Consider the following 18,711-nt stretch of genomic DNA (forward strand, 5'->3'; position numbering starts at 1 on the left):
AAGATACATCAAAATCTGATCCTAAGCCTCTAGCCATTCCTCTAGCAAACCCTTCAAAGGGTAAGGATTCTTTGAAGTCTGTTGAGTCTACCTCCAAGACCAAGAAGAAATCTAGTGAGACCTATAGTTTTTATGGCAAGGATGGACATCTTGTTTCTAGGTGTTGGAAACATTTGGAGGCTTTAGAGGAAGCCATAAAGGAGCATCACATTTCAGCCCCTTAGTCTTCATCCCCCCCATAGGGAAAGATCATGCTCTTTCTGCTCAAGCTATGACTTTAGGGCCTACATGGATTCTTGATTATGGCTCTTCTCACCATATGAAAAACACTCCTACATTGATCACTTTACTTTCTTCTTATGCTACCACATAGATTTTTGTTGGGAACTCATCACAACTTTCAGTTTTGGGTTTTGGTTCTATTGCACTAACTAGGGGCTCTCTTTAGCATGTTCTTTATGTCCTTGACATTTTGATGAAACTATTGTCTATCTATTATATTTTCCACTCTGGCTCTGGTAAGACAATTGAGTTCCCACCACATTATGTGGTTATCTAGGACTTACATGATTCTGAGATGATTGTGGCTATTGGGAGTGTTGACTATGCATCTCACCTCTACAGATTTGATGGATTTGAGTCTTCTGATGACACAGGTTCATGTTTAGTTGCACATGAAATTTTAGTAAGAAAATTTTGGCATGAATATTTTGGGCATGTCAATTATAGATATCTTTAGTAGATGAGAACATAGGCACTTGTTCTTAGGCTTCCCTAGATTTCCTATCCAGATGGTGTTTGTCAATGTTGTGCACTTAGCAAGCAACATAGGGATTCTTTTCCACATGGACGAGCCACTCATGCTTTGGCACCTTTGGAGTTGATTCATAGTGACCTCATGTCATTTCCTACTCCTTCTTTTTTTGGTGCTAGATATGTGCTTACATTCATTGATGACTTCTCCAAATGTACATGGGTGTGCTTTCTCCAATACAAGTTTGATGTCTTTGATTCATTTTGAGTCTTTAAGGCATTTGTAGAGAAGTAGTATGGTCTTTCTATTTGAAAAATACACATGGACAATGGGGGGAGTATGTGAACCAATCTTTCAGAGATTTTTGTTCTAAGAATGGTCTTTAGCATTAGTTTTTAGTGCCTTATACTCCTTAGTAAAATGGTGTTATTGAGAGAAAGAATAGAACACTTCAGGAGAAGGCTAATTGTATGATTCAGTCCAGGCCCATGGATTCATGTTTTTGGGCAAAGGTAGTCAATTATGCCAAATATATTCAGAATTGGATGCCTCACAAGGTAGTTTGACATATGACTCCTGAGGAGGCTTGGTCTCATATCAAGCCTAATGTACCATCATTCTAAGTTTTTGGGAGTGAAGCATGGGCATTTGTACTTGATGCTTAGAGGAAAGAAATGGAACAAAAGAGATGACCACTTATTTTTGTTGGCTACTGCAAGGATGTTAATGCTTATAGGTTGTTTGATCCTAATTTGAGAGAGGTCCTATTTTGATGGGATGTCTAATTTGATGAGAGCCCTCTTGCAGTTCATACCTCACTTCTAGTGCCTACTTCACCTCCCACTACTCACTCCTCTTTTCTAGGTTGTTCCATAGATGATGAGGATGATTATCATGGTGATCCCCATTTACCTATGCCATAGGATCCTCCCCAAATGCCTAAATGGGCTTGAGCTATAGTTGAGGCTAAAGGATCTCTAGCTAGTGACCCTTCCACTTCCTGTTGCACCTGTTCTCATACTATGAGTTCTAGTCTTCTTAATCATCCTATCAGTGATGATCCTTAGACATTTACAGAAGTGACAGGACATTCTAACTGGGATAGTGCAATGGAGGAGGAATATTCTTCTTTGACGAAGAATCACAGACGGGATCTTTGTCCTCTTCTTAAGGGGAGAAAGCTAGTGTGATGCAAATGGATCTATCATACTAAGTATGTTGCTAATGGTTTGATTGATAAGCATAAGGCTCATCTTGTTGCGAAGGTTTTTTCACAAATTGAGGGTATTGACTACACTGAGACATTTGCCTCTATCACCAACATGAATTCTATTCACCTTGTCTTATCCCTCATAGCTTCACAAGGATGGCCTATTTATCAAATGGATGTGAAGAGTGTCTTCCTACATGATGATATCACTAAGGAGATTTACATGGAGTAGCCTTTAGGATTTTCATAGGATTCCTAACTTTGACACTCATTATATGGTCTCAAGAAAGCCCCTAGGGATTTTTATGAGAAGATGGACTCTTTTCTTCTTTCTAAAAGCTTTATTCACTACCATTCTAATCCTACAGTGTACATTCAACATCTTAGAGATGAGATTTTGATTCTTGTTCTATATGTTGATGATCTTATCCTCACCGGTAACTCATCATCTATGCTTCAAGATGTTAAGTGTGCATTGATGGACTAGTTTGAGATGAATGATTTTGGTTTTCTGCACTATTTCCTTGGTCTTCAGATTGTTCAGTCCTTTACTAGGATTTTTGTTTATTAATAGAAGTATGCTCTTGACATGCTTCACTTCTTTGACATGTTTCCTTGCAAGCTTGCTCCCACACCTTTTCAGTCAGGTGTCACTTTTTCTACCTCCTACTCTTTGCCTTCTATGGATGCTACTTTGTATTGGTAGTTGGTTGGCAGCTTGTTGTAATTGACACACACTCATCCTGATCTCTCCTTTGTAGCTGGCCTTGTCTCTTAGTTTTCTCAGGACCCTCATGAGAGTCACTAGCAAGTTGCCACGCATATTTTGAGATACATTTAGGGCACACTCATGTATGACATTCATTACACCATAGAGACTCTACACATTGTTGGCTACACTAACTCATATTGGGTCGGTGATGTCAATGATCAGAAGTCTACTTCTGGCTTTGTGTTTTGTCAAGAAATTTCATCTATAGAGGCTAAGTACCAGGTCATAGTACTTGCTAGTTAGGAGGCTTTATGGCTTTGATAGTTGATGACTAAGTTTGGTTTTCCTCCCGATCATCCTACTATTTTGTGGTGCAATAATCAGAGTTCCATCCAATTTTCTCACAACCCAATGGAGCATTAGTGTACCAACCACATTGAGCTGCATATGCACTTCATCTATCAGTTGATTAAGGATGGTATTATTGCATTGGAGTACATTCCCATAGATTCACAAGTTGCTAACATCTTCACTAAACCTTTTGCATCACCATGCTATCTTCAGTTGTAGTCTATGCTTGGGGTCATGGAAGCTTTCCTTGGGGGACTAGTTGAGGCCTTCCTTCCTTCACTTCATGTTTTTTACCTCTATTTGGAGGATGGTTTTTCCCATGAGGTTTTCCTTATTTCTCTACTTTCAGAGGTTGCATTTCTTTGCATTGTTCATGGGTACCTAACATGGCCTTGTTGCCGAGACCCATTCTGCATTTTCTCTTAATTTTGTGAGCTTAAGTCATTCCCCTAAGTTGCACTTAAGGAGGGTGTTAGAGTAAATAATTATTTATTCTATTACTTAGGTTAATGCATTAGTTAAGTTTTGTAGTTAATGAGTTGTTGACAACATAGGAGTTTGTTCCCTTCTAGTTTATTCCACCTTTTTGTGGAAGTGTGCTTAGTTATCAACGTTATCTTCTACCACTTTCCAGCTTGCTCTACAAGCTTCCTTGAGGCCTTTATATTTGTTCTCTCTCTCATTATAAAATCATCCATTTACATAGAAATTTTATTTTCCTATTGTGAAATATTTTCTCTCATATTGTTGGCTTCAAGGTCTTACTCCTTTGGTTTCTCTTCAACAAGTTATTTGCATGCAGGTGATCTTGGCACGCTGCAGAGTTGGATGTTATCAACTCCTACATAAAATACATAAATTTTTCAATTTATGGCTTACCCATTAAAATCTTTGAAATAAAATTAATAAAATATAATTTTTTTTCATTTTCACACTTTTTTACCCCCTATTTTCAATTTGGGTCAACCCCTGGTTGAATGCTTAGGTGCCGCATGGTGGCCTCCTATTGGTTAGCTTTTGTCACCTCATATTTACTCTATCAACATTGCTCACTTCATGTCATCTTCATGTGACTTTATAGGATTAACCCAGGGTTCCACCTTAACCTCAATGATTGGGCACTTAACCTTACTTTGGAGCTTCTCAACCTTAATTGTAGTTAAGCCAGGTGAAATTGCAAAATATATTGTTCACACAATTAAGAGCTTGCTTCCAACTTAATATTTTACCTTGTGAAGTTTTGAACGCAGTCATATCTCTCATTTTTGCACTATTAGGGGCTTACTTTCAGTTTATCATTTTACCTTTTCAAAGTTGTGACCATGGTCATATCTCTCATTTTCGCACTATCAAGCTAATTCTGCTAACTGGGCGATCACTAATGCAAATTTGTGCTTTGACACCATGTGTCAGATAACATCATCAATCTCTCCTTTTACTGCATGATTTCCTTCAAAAAAATTTGGTCTTTGCACAACTTGTCTTAGTTGTCAATTGTGGGCCCTCATGTGAAGTCAGCCTTCATAAAGTTGTGTGTCTTATTAGACACTTGCTATGTGAGTAGTGGATAATTTAAAGAATTAGAAACATTGTCAGCTACCCAATGTGGGATAAATGACATCACTCTTCCTTGCATATGCATTCCTCCTTCGTTGCATATGATAAAATGGTGGGCATGGGTTTCTCATACCAGAGTTTCTTCTTCGCATCTCTACTCCTCATAGCATCCAACCTCCAAACCTTCTCATGGTTTAGACTGCATTGATAGTGGTCTTTGGAGACCAAGCATCTACGTTCAAACTGGAAGGATACACATGTGAAAAGTTTTCCTTTAACTTTTTATTTTCCAACATATCAAGTCTTGCAGTGGTTGTATGAATATCCATCAAATTCTGGTAATATCCATTGGCCACACATGGATCTTTTTGAACAAATAAAAGCATCTATGGTTGTTTCCAGTCCTCGTGCTTTCTTGAAATCAAACAAGTAATCTAATTTCAAATGGTGGGTAGTTTCTACTTCCTCAATATTCATTAAAATGTGACAGGGGTCATATAGCTACCAAAAGACCACTTCTTCTCATTCAATCTCCCTACACACCTATAGAATTGCATATTAAAAGACCTATCCCCCTTAAAATAAATCATATGAGGGTTCCCATTTCAGCTACAAATAATGGCTAAATTCATAATTAGACTTCTAAATTAGCGAGTAAATTTCTTGCAAATATAGCTAACAACCTTCTCACACTCCCTCATAACATAAGGAGGGTTAGGGAAAACTAGGGCCAATGGCACACCCAGCTCTTTGAATCACCATGCAAGAGTTAATATAGTGAAAATCTAACACATAGAATCAACAACCAAAGGAGGAAGAGCAAACACTTTCATTGATTCTTCAAATACTTAACATACATGTCCGATTGTATGGCCTACTAGGTTACAGCCATATACAAATACATTCAAGATCTAAGTTTCAACTTCAAATTTGCACTTTTCAGTTCTGCCCCCCAATCATCTCTTCAAAACTACTCTAGCTCTAAGCCTAAACACTCTATTTATACTAGTCAAAATGGCTTATAGATCATTCTAGAACATAGAAAAGAAAAAATTTAGCTCTCAAGAAATATTAAATGAAAATAAACCTAACATTAAATTCTTGAAGAGCCACAAGTCAGCCTACATCAACAATTAAATGTCTAGAAATTGATGTCTGAGAAAAATCATGACATCTCCTAGCTCTGATTGAATTAAAACTCATGCCTTGAATATTAGGTAGTATTTTAGGTCCTCTACAATTTTTTAAGTGCACAAAGGCTGATTCACCAAGGAAAAGTGTGCATCCAACCTAAAAGTCAAGCATAGAAAACTGGTGCGTAAAAATGCTAGAAATTGATACTCTAGGAGAATTTCCATATCTCCCAACTTATAAGGATTTAGAACTAGTGCCTTGGATCATAGATATTACTCTAGGCCCTCTTTAATCCTTATAGTGAACAGCCTCTCATTCATTATGTAAAATTAGTTATATGGTCTACAAAAGGCACCCAAAAACCAAAAAATAAAGTTTCAACAAAAAATAGTTTTAGCAACAAGATAAAAACTAAAAACATGCAGGATAGCAATGCAACCTAGGATGCTCCTACATCAGACAACCAAGGTATGAAGAAATGATTCCCTTGAATCACTAATATGTCACAACCTAAGCTAAATCCTTCTCAAATTGAGAAATCCATGAAGCATCTTCCATAGGTCTGTTCTTCCACTTCACCAAATATTCATAATAATCTTTTCTCCTTGTGCTCCCCCCAACTATCTGATCCAATATCTATTCAACTTCTTCAATCTATTTCTTAGGATAGTCCTCTAATACAATAACTTTATCATCTCACTCATGATACTTGTATAAATCAGCAACATTGAATATAAGAGATATATCCATGTCATCAGGTAACTCAATTTCAGAAGTGTTTCCACTATCAAATTTTTTCAAGATCTTACAAGGTCCAAATGTTTTCATCTCTAGCTTACTGTATGTTCCAATTGTAAATCTTCCTTTCTTTAGATGAACCATCACCTCAACACCAACTTAAAAATTATAATGTCTTCTAGACTAATCAACATTCTCCTTATATTTCTGATTACTTTGTTCCTTCCTCTAGCTTACTTAGACTAATCAACATTCTCCTTATATCTCTGATTACTTTGTTCCTTACTTTGTTTTTTCAAGATCTTACAAGGTCCAAATATTTTCATCTCTAGCTTACTGTATGTTCCAATTGTAAATCTTCCTTTCTTTAGATGAACCATCACCTCAACACCAACTTAAAAATTATAATATCTTCTAGACTAATCAACATTCTCCTTATATTTCTAGACTAATCAACATTCTCCTTATATTTCTGATTACTTTGTTCCTTCCTCGACTTCACTTCCTTATGTAAAGATTTCATAAAATCAGCAAATTCTTCTCTTGTAGCACTTCTCTTTTCTTCACCAACAATATCTCTTAAATATGATACTCCTCTAGGCTTCATTCTAGTAACAATCTCAAAAGGTATCTTCCCTATACTCCTATTCATAGAATTATTTTATGCAAATTTAGCTTCTGCCAATACCATCTCCCAATTACTTGGCTTATTCCCAACTAAACATCTTATCAAATTACCCAAGCTTCTATTCACAACCTCTATCTATCCATCAGTCTATAGATGGAATGTAGAACTAAACTTCAACTCAGTACCCATCTTTTTCCACAAAGTCTTCCAAAAATAACCAATAAACTTATTGTCTCTATTAGAAATAATGCTTCTTGATAATTCATGCAATTTCACAATCTCCTTAAAGAAAAGTTCAGCAACATGCTTAGCATCCGATGTCTTCTTACATGGTAGGAAATGAACCATCTTAGAAAATTTGTCCACAACAACAAATATAGAATCATACCCCTTCACTATTTTAGGGAATCCAAGAATAAAATCCATACTAATGTCACTCCAAAGTTTCTCAAGAACAATAATAGGTGTATACAAACTAGTATTTTGAATCACTCCTTTTTCAACTTGATAAACTCCACAACTCTTTACAAGTTTCTAAACATCCTTATACATTTGTGGCCAATAATACTTCTCTTTTAGCAAACTCAATGTCTTATCAATTCCAAACTGTCCAGCCAATCCACCACTATGCTTTTACTTAATCAAATTCAACCTCATAGAACTTCTAGGAATACACAACTAAATACCTTTGAACAACATACCTTCTTGAATGAAATACTCATCATACTTATTTATGTGATTGGTTAGACTTGGTGCTCTACACTCTCTGCACGCCTCAGAAAAATTGGGATCAGCATCATACAACTCTTTCAGTTCATCAAAAGTAAGAACTTAAATGTTCATTTTAGTTAACAAAGAACGTCTTCTACTCAATGCATCAGCAACTTTGTTAGTAGCTCCACTCTTGTGCTTAATTACAAATGTAAAAATTTTCAAGTACTCAACCCACTTAATATGTCTTTGATTCAAGTTATGTTGACTTCCCAAGTATTGTAAAGCTTTATGATCAATATACAACACAAACTCCTTAGGAATCAAATAATGTCTCCACTTCTTCAAAGCTTGAACAATAGCATAAAATTTTTAATTGTATATTGAATATTTTCTTTTAGCATTATTCAACTTCTCACTAAAGAAAGCAACAAGTTTACCTTCTTGACTTAATACAACTTCGATTGCACTACCACTTGCATCACATTCAACTTGAAATACTTTATTGAAATTAGGTAAAGCTAATACAAGTAATTCAAAAAACTTTTGTTTCAAAGTCTCAAAACTCCTATCAGCTCCATGTGTCCACTTGAATTCCTTTTTATCTTCCCTTATTGTCTCAGTCATAGCATTACAAACAACACTGAAATTCTTTATAAACTTTCTATAAGAACTAGCCAAACCATGAAATGATCTTACCTCACCCATTTTCTCAAGTGTAGGCCATTCTAAAATTTCTTTAACCTTCTCAGGATCCATCTTCAATCCATTAGTTGAAATCACAAATCCCAAATAAAAAATCTCCTCTTGCATAAAGGAACACTTTTTCATATTAATCAGCAACTTTTCCTCTTTCAACCGCTGCAATACTTGTCTAATATGCTCAAGATGTTCTTCCTTAGTCTTACTAAATATTAAAATTTCATCCAAATAAACAATCACAAACTTACCCAAGAATCTTTTCAAAATTGCATTCATCAACCTCATGAAAATACTAGGTGCATTAGTCAAACCAAAAGACATAAACAACCATTCATACAAACCATCTTTTGTCTTAAAAGCAGTCTTCTATTCATCACCTTCTCTAATTCTAATCTGATGACACTCTTCAAATAAATCTTGTTAAAATACTTTGCTCCACTCAAACAATCCATTATGTCATCCATCATCAGAATAGGAAACCTATATTTCACTATGATTCTATTAATAGCTCTAGAATCAATACACATTCTCCATTCTCCATTATTTTTAAGTGCTAATATAGTAGGTACAACACATGGACTCAAACTTTCTCTTATCAAACCTTACTACAACAACTCATGCACTTGTCTATTAAGTTCTTCATTCTCTGTAGGTGTCAATCTATATGGTGCTTTATTTGGCAAACTAGCTCCAGAATCAGATCCATACAATGACTTATACTTCTTACTAGAGGTAAACCATCAAGAATATCATCAGCAACAATATCTTTATATTCATTCAGCAATTCTACAATTTCTGTTGTCACTCTATCATTACCAACTTCTACTACTTAGTCATTACTACCAACACTCAATCCTCTAGGAACTACAGCAAAACAAACTTTATTCTTCTTTACTTCCTTTTCAAATTGCATTCCATTAACCATGCAAAATTTTATTGTAGTACAACTAATCTCATCTAGGCTTTCAATCAAAGGCAGTAATTTTTTTTTCTTCCCATTTACCCAAATAGTATATTGATTCAATCTTCCATCATGTACAACATATCTATCATATTGCCAAGGTCTACCCAACAAAATATGACAACAATCTATGGGCATAATATCACACAAAACTTCATCCAAGTAATGTCCAATTTTGAACTTCACAATACATTCCTCACTCACCAATATCTTATGTTCATCTTTGATCCATGAAATATGATAAGGTTTGGGGTGTTTCAGCCTCTACAACTACAATTTTGTAACCAACTCTTCTGATGCCAAATTTGTTGAACTTCCACTATCAATGATCACCTAGCAACATCTTCCAGCCATCTTACATCTGGTCTTGAAAAGACTCCTTCTAAGGACAGGTTCCTCGTCACTTCCCTTATTACATAAGGTTCTTCTTACCATCATATTTTCTCCATCTACTTGGTGAACTCTCAATGTCTCCTTGAATCACAACATTTCTATTATTCTACCCATTTTCAAAAGATATACATTCAAAAGATCTATGTCATTCTTTACCATGTCTGTAACAATTACCATAGAAACCACCTCTAGGATAAGAATTACCTCTTCCTTGGTAAGATCTAGTGCCTCCTTGGTATAAACTACCACCTTTCCACTCAATTCTATCTTAGTCATCATTTTTTCATTTAGATTTTCCTTTATTCTACACAAAAATGTCAAATTTTCTACCTAAGATCTACCTCTACCTCTCTAGAATCTATCACCTCTACCTCTTTGTCTTTGATCATTCTTCTTTTTCAAGATCTCCTCAGCTTTCAAGGCATATTGATATGCTTCTTCAACACTTTCCAACTTCACAAATATTATTTCATCTTGAATTCTAGATCTCAATCCATTTATGTACCTTGCAATTTTCTCAACATCACCATCCACATGTCTAGATCTGATGTCCAATCTATAGAATTCCTCAGTATACTCTTTCACAGTCATGTCCTTTTGTTTCAAATTTTTTATTTTCCTCAACAAGATAAATTGGCAATCAACAAGAAGGAATTTCTTCTTTACCTTGTTCACCATCTTCTTCCAAGTTCTGATCTTCTCCTTTCCTCTCTTTTCTTTATCAGTTTGCAAATGCTCCCACCATAGTGAAGCATGACCTTTCAACCTATTAACTACAATCTTCACCTTCTTATTATCAGGAGTGTCTTCATTCTCAAATAACTTCTCTATATCTAAGATCCAATCCAACATAGCATTGGTATCCAATTTTCCATCATAAGGAGCAACTTCTACATTAGGCTTTGAATTTTCTCTAAATAACACTCTCAACAATCTTTCCTCATCTTGATCTTCTTCAAGTTCTAGGTTATGGCTTGGTGTTGTTACTTCATCATCAAGATGTGCTCCTCTCCTCTATGTTGTCTCCATGACATCTAATCTAGCTACATTTTTTTTCAATTGATCCAATATAGCATTATCAGCATTTCCTCTACCATGAACCATCTTTATAAATTAGGTTCCTACAAGATCATAACCCTCTACAAGTTGTAGGTCAAATTCATAGGTCTACAACCCTACAACCAATATCTGAAATAGGGTTCTAAATTATCCAATCACCACAAGGAAAAACCCCAATCTCCGATACCACCTGACACAAAGAAGGTTAGGGAAAACTAGGGCCAATAGTACACCTAGCTCTTCGAACCACCTTGCAAGAGTTAACACAGCAGAAATCTAACACATAGAATCAACAACCAAAGGAGTAAGAGTAAACACTACCATTAATTCTTCAAATATTCAACATACATGCCCAGCTATAAGGCTTTTTGGGTTACGGCTAGATACAATTACATTCAAGATCTAAGATCTAGCTTCAAATTCACACTTTTCAATTCTGTTCCCCAATCATCTCTTCAAAACTACTCTAGCTCTAAGCCTAAACACTCTATTTATATTAGCCAAAATGGATTATAGATCATTCTAAAACATAAATAAGCCACAAGTTGACTCTTAGCAAATATTAAATGAAAATAAACCTAACATTAAATTCTTGAAGAGCCACCAGTCAACCTATATCAACAATTACATGTCTAGAAATAGATGTCAAAGAAAAGTCATGATATCTCCTAGCTTCAATTGAATTAGAACTCACACTTTAGACTGTGGGTAGTATTTTAGGTCCTCTACAACCCCTTAAGTGTACAAAGACTAATTCACTAAGGAAAAGTGAATGTCTAACCTGAAAGTCAAGTACAAAAAACTGTCACATAGAACTACTAGAAATTGATACTCCAGGAGAATTTCCATATCTTCCAACTTATAAGGATTTAGAACTTTCTCCTTGGACCATAGATAATTATCTAGGCCCACTTCAATCCTTGAAGTGTGAAGCCTCTCATTCATTATTGAAAATTAGTTACATAGTTTTCAACAGGCACCTAGAAACCAAAAAACATAGTTTTAGCAAAACAAAGTTTTAGCAGTAAGATAAAAATTGAAAACATGTAGGATATCAGTGCAACCTAGGATGCTCTTGCATCACCTCATTAGATCAGTACCTCTCTGAAATGGGCATTCATACTACCCCTACAAACTCAAGGTGGACAACATGTCAAAGGGAAACCACACATCCTTACTAGCGTGTACAAACTCCGAACAAGGCACCCATGAAGGAAACTTGAAATGTCTAACCATAGCCTTACCAATTCAAAAATAAACTACCAATTGGGCCCTTCAAAGAGCCAAACATACCCTTCAAACTTAGTCAATTTAGACCCTTAATGAAACCAATAAAAATTTCCTCCATTTGTAAGCAGCACATTTGCATATCAAACTTTGTCAATGGAACAATGAATGGGATGGGTAAGATGATTGACCTACCTCTTCCTTCCAATTTTTTTAATTAATCACATATCCACTGATGAAGAACAATGTTGTATGTTATGTTTTACTTTTGCAAGTGGTATCTTTTGTGCACAATATAAAACCAATTCATCTAAAACTATCTCTAGGCTAAGAAAACATTTCATCATAACATCCAAATATATTTTAAAATGTGTCTAACCCCATATAATTTCACCAATTTGATGGAGATAGCCAAAACCCAAAGTGGTTCTAACTAAAAAAAAATCATTTTCAAACAACTAATATTGCACACTGATCCACTAATCACCTAATACTGATTGAAAACAAATACGATCACTCAAATGTCATTTTTAACTCATTTCATCTTTTTCTGCAACTTTTTCATTCCATGCCAAGGGATCCTTTGACTGGCCTTAAAAAAATTGATCAAAACAAGCTCTGAGATCAAACACATTGATTCTTTTTTTTGCATATTCTTACCCTGTCAAATCTTGTGCCATGATGGCTTCAAGGTTCAAAGATATTGACCATCAAAGTTGCCTTCCTAGAATTACCTGTAAGCAAACATGTCAGAAAACCATAAAATGCATTCAATTTTGGCTTTGAAAATAGGTCAAATTGACACTTGGGGACACAAAAAATGGAACATTAGTTCACTGTCATGAGGAGAGTATAAATCATTGATTTTGGCTCATAAAAAATAACAAGACACATTTTGAAAATGATCAAAGTGGGCTACTTGGATTTGTAGGATTGGAAACACTGATAGAAAATTGATTTTCTCAAATAGAATAAACCTGGGAAGGTGTGTAGAAGGATTTGTCAAGACTCACAAACTAGCACACTTAAAGAATTTTTAGAGTAGAACACAATAGTATAATCTATTTAATCTCAACTATCATAGATTTAGAGTTATGACATCTAGAATAGGGGTACTGGCCAATCTACATTTGTTGACAGTAGTCAAAATTTATAAATTGCATTTGGATTGAATTTGAAAACTAGTCAAATGGATTCACCATACTCAAATAAAAAACATAACAAGTCCCTAACCTCTAGAATGCAATGCAAAAGGAAGTTTCTCATTTCGGTCAACTGGGTCAAAATTACAACTGGTCAAACAGGGCCTCCCAGAATTTTGAATAATTTATATCTGTATGACAAAAATAAACAATTGACTTTGAGGGATTCAAAGCCTAGTCAAAATATGTCAAAAAAACTTGAAATCTGAAACATAGGTTCTTTGATAGACATACTAAATCTTTCCAAAGCATAGAGTCATGAAACATTATTGGGTGTGAGATATTCAAATGCAAACTAGGCCTCCTGTCAATGTTTGACAGTAGACAAAATACAAAACTGAACATTTCTCAAAATGGAACTTTGCAGAATGACTCAGGATGACAATTTATCATTAAGGAATGCATGAATATACTAAATGGAAGGTGTTAGAAACATTCAACACCTTTTAGGCCTCAAAAGGATGGTCACACACACATGCATTAAATGTGCTTTAAGGGCTCAAAAGCTTGGAATAGTACTCAAATCGGGAGGGAGATTTTGAGTCCCATCAAAATAGATGTCAAATCATCTTTCTTGAATGAAATTCTAGAAGTGAAATTCTACATTGATTAGCCTGAAGATTTCATTGATCTAAATAAAAGGGACATGGTTTTTAAGTTACACAAAACTTTATATGGTCTGAAGCAAGCTCCTAGAGCATGGTATGAGAGACTTCATAGATATCTCGTAAAGATTGGTTTTCAAAGAACCAATGATAACAATAGTTTGTATAGTAAAGAGGGACCACAAAACAAGATTTTATTAGCAGAAATATTTGTAGATGATATCCTATTTACAAGTCATTCTCTAAAGAAATAAGAAAGAAATTGAAATGTCAATGTTTGGAGAAATAAAATTCTTTGTTCATTTACAAGTTCATCAAATGGAGGATGAAATTTACATTACATGGTCAAAATATGCCAAGGAGATATTGAAGACCTTTGAAATGGAAGATTCCAAACTAGTTGGAATACCTATGTCCACTAGACATAAGCTATCCAAGAATGATGATTCTATAGAGGTAAATAAACTACCTATAGATGTATGACTAGGAAATTTTAGGATGTTGTTCATACAAGACCTGATATTGCACTAGCAATTGGTATAGTTGCAAGATTCTCTACAAATCTTAGAGAAAATCATATGATGGAAATTAAAAGAGTTATGAGTTATCTAAAAGGCACTCAAGACTATGGTCTATGGTACAAAAAAGGAGAAAACTTTGAGTTAAAATTCTTTACTGATGTTGATTGGACTGGAAGCATTGATGAGAGGAAGAGCACCAGTGGAGGAGCATTCTTTCTTGGAAAGAGGTTAGTATCTTGAACCAAAAAAAAAGCAAAATTGTGTCTCTTAGTCTACAATAGAAGTAGAATATGTTGTTGCAGTAGTTAATTGCTGCAACATAATATGGATCAAGCAATTGTTATTAGGAATGAAGGAAGAAATCAAGGATCTAGTGGTTGTCTATTGTGATAACACAAGTGAAATCAATATATCTAAAAATCTAGTGATGCACACCAAAACAAAACACATTGCAATCAAATATTATTTTCTGAGAGAATTAGTTCAAGATAAAGAGGTCAGATTAGAATATGTTAACACAAAGGAGAAGGTTATTGACATATTTATCAAACCATTACCAAAGGATGCATTTGTTTATCTAAGAGGAAAGTTGTAATGCCCCACCCGGAGATCCTTGGAAACAAGGATGAAATACAAGCCAAAATTATTTTTTTACAAGTATGAATGCACATGACAACATCATACATGGATTACAAAAATCGCAATGAAAGATTTCACCACAATCCTAGCAAGCAACGAATCTCTAAATGCCACTACCAAACTAACACATGCAAACAAAAGCCAACAACGACCACGCACATGATGAGGCCTCAAAGAAACAACCACTCATCAACAAAACACCAAGTTGGTTCAAATGCATAATTCTAAAATTTGGCTAAGTCTAAAATCCTGAAGCCCTAAAAATTGGCTAAGTCTAGATTTTTGAAGCCCTAAAATTTTCTAGAATCTTTATCTTATCTCGGAGAGGTCTAAAACCTATCTCAAAAGATTTTTCGCATATATTACAATATATCTTAAGTATAAGGAATTAAATATACATCAACTTATACTTAAATGATATATCTTAAACCCCAAGAGATAGGTAACTAAAACACACACAACAAAAATTAAAAAGCAACACCACAGGGTTGAAGAACACTAAAAAGGGTATCCAAAACAACTCTCAAAAAGTTTGGATCAAGTCAAAAAGTGCCCGCTGCTGATCCGTGTAGGTTTTTATAGAACCTGTGTGATACTTTAATACAACACTAAAAATTATCGCGTGACATTTCTTACAAAGGAGGGCGACACTTTCAGAGTTTGAGCGATACTTTTCTCAAGGGCGTGCAATACTTTCGGGGTATCATACGGCATTTATCCAAAGGAGGTGTGATACTTTCTAATATCACACAACATTTCTCCAAGAAGCGTGTGATACTTTCCAGCATCATACGATACGATTTCTATGAGCATGCGATACATTTTTATGTTGCACCATGCTGATAAAATGTCACCCATAGAAACACAAAAATACTTAAGGAAAACACAAAAGGGGAAAATCAGAGAAAAATTGAGTTCAGAACCTCCACATTGGGGAGTACCAGATCCACAAAGATCGAAGAGCGAACACTTGAGAGCATAATCAACAATATACCAAGGAACAAGGAAGAGGAACGTCTATCCATCTAAATCCAAGCAGTAAAGAATGTACAAAAAGCAACATTGCAGTGAACATAAGCAACATCGCAATGTACAGAGATAATATCACAATAACAAAACAACCAAATTAAGTATGCAATTTCTCCCAATCATCAATAGCATCATAAGACCATCATGGGCCCTAGCCATCCCCGCGCATAACATCGCAAGCCACCGAACAAATCATCGGTACTGTCATAATAGGGACGTCACTACTAAACATGCTAATAACCAAAAGCATAAAGAAATCTAACATGCTAGTAGTACAACAAAAGATAAACTTGCAAGTAGATAACATCATCTATCACATGCTAATCAACATAATAAGGAAATCTAACATGCTAACAAATAAGCAATAGATAATCCAATACAAAAATTCACATCATCTAGTCATATGCTAAACATCATAATATGGGAATGCATCAAATAAACTAACATTAGCTAAACATGATATCCAAGCATTCCAATGAAAACATAAATCACAAGAAAGCATACTCCAAAACCCAAAGCATTAAGTGAAAATATCTAGCAACGGTCACACTAGGATAAGAGACTGTCTCTGTACACCGGTCCTTAGCATTGGTGAAGGTAGCTACGCCTCCCAACCACATGGCACCCATAGGTCCACACCCGCCGTGCTGATGGAGATAATGATCCAACCACAAACACAAAAAACAACATCCATGGCTAACGCTCATGACAAATAGTATGATGGTTGTAACCAAGAACCTAAGACAATGCAAGGAGTACTGGTCCTGGTCAGGCACTCAATAGGCTACTAAGTAGGGACTAACATCATGGAGAGTCGCTTGGCATCAAAAACCCAAGCTTGGATCGTGTGGATTTAGCATCCCTCAATGGAATGGCTCCGCACAACATTTTATTATCTTAAGTTTTATTACCATTCACACATTTTATTTAGTTATCACTTATTTAAAACTTCCTATCCTCCGCCAAACCTATGGGACTGAGGTCACCAGGCTACGAGATAGAAGCCCCCTCCATATGCTACCCTACCCTACCCATGCTCATCCTACGACAGGTTCCTGTGGGCATGCATACTCCCATCCCAACCCCATTGATCATAACTTCCAAAAGTACCACGAAAGATTGGGTCTTGCAAGTCACCCGCCAAATGTATGCGCACGTACTCGTGTGGCGCACCACCATCATGAAGATCACAACACAAGGATAGGATAAGAACATTATGCAAAGAAAAAACCCAACTGAAAGCAACACAGGAAGGATGGATTCTACATGAATCCCAAAGCCAATAAAATCATACATCATGAAATCACTCACACAGCCTCAATCCAAGAGTATGGATTCTACATGAATCCCAATGATGCAACAAGACCAAACATCATGAACTCACTCAACTGACCTCAATCCAAGAGCATGGATTCTACTCGAATCCTAGTGTCCATGAAACAATAACAAGGGTCCAAAAGAAATCATAACAATAGGTATGAAAAATCACTTAACCGAACACAAAGTCGGAAGTACGGGTGTGACATGCATCTCAATGCAACATAAAAGTGCAATAGTGGTCTAACTAATATCCAAACAGATCATCCAGGTCCACGACCCACATTGTGCCAAGAAAACTTGAGAAAATAGGGTGGCACGCAAAACAAGGTAAAAATCTCAAATTTTGGAAAACTTTCAAAATTAAAACCCATTTGGCCTTTGGGCACAAAAACCCCAAAAATCCAAAAATAAATGAGTTTGGACACCATATGCAAAAATAGCTAGCATGACAGTGTAAAACTTCAAACCCTTATCCCAAAAAATAGAGAAATGTTCATACCTACCCAACCGGGTAGAACTAGCATATAGAAATGGAGGGGAACACTAGTTCTCAACCTCCAAACAAATGGCTACCAAAAACAGAAGTAGAAACAGAGCAGAAACAATAAAACAGGAAAGCCCTACATCACAGCCAAAAGGGCAAAATAGAAATATGAACCATAAAATAAATAGCCCGTAGAAGTAGCTAAAAATCATGGCAATCCAAGGTTTCTAAAGCTGGATCCAATGAGCCCAAACTCATGACGATCCCATGCCCGTAGCTCCCACAACGAAAAAAATAGTAAATCCTCATGAAGAGGATTTTGGGTTTTACTCTCCAACTTTCTAATTCAAAAGTGAGAAGTGAGGAATTAAATTCCTTTTTGAATACTTATTCACTTTTTGAGTGAATAATCGATTAGGGCAAATAACCAGCCAACCTAGTTAAACCCTGAATTGACCCAAACGAAAATAGGCTATTCCTATAAGTAGGAATTCATCTATGGCAAAGCTACCAAAAATCAAAATAAATCAATCAAAAAGTCAGAAAACTCAAAAACACAAATTCCTTAATAACTTTCGTGACAATGCGAACCTCTAAATGCACAAACACACTTACTAGTCTAATCACATAATGCAAATGAGTTCAGATTTAATAATCACCAAAAGGTTTAATAAAATAATTAAAATAATGATACATCGACCATACAAGGACAACATTGGTAAAATATGAATGGCTAAATCACTAACTCCATGTGCCACTACCAAGGATATAATT

Source organism: Cupressus sempervirens, chromosome 8 (genome assembly GCF_028749045.1).
Source record: "Cupressus sempervirens isolate cs-2001-9-10 chromosome 8, ASM2874904v1, whole genome shotgun sequence".
NCBI classification, from domain to species: Eukaryota; Viridiplantae; Streptophyta; class Pinopsida; order Cupressales; family Cupressaceae; genus Cupressus; species Cupressus sempervirens.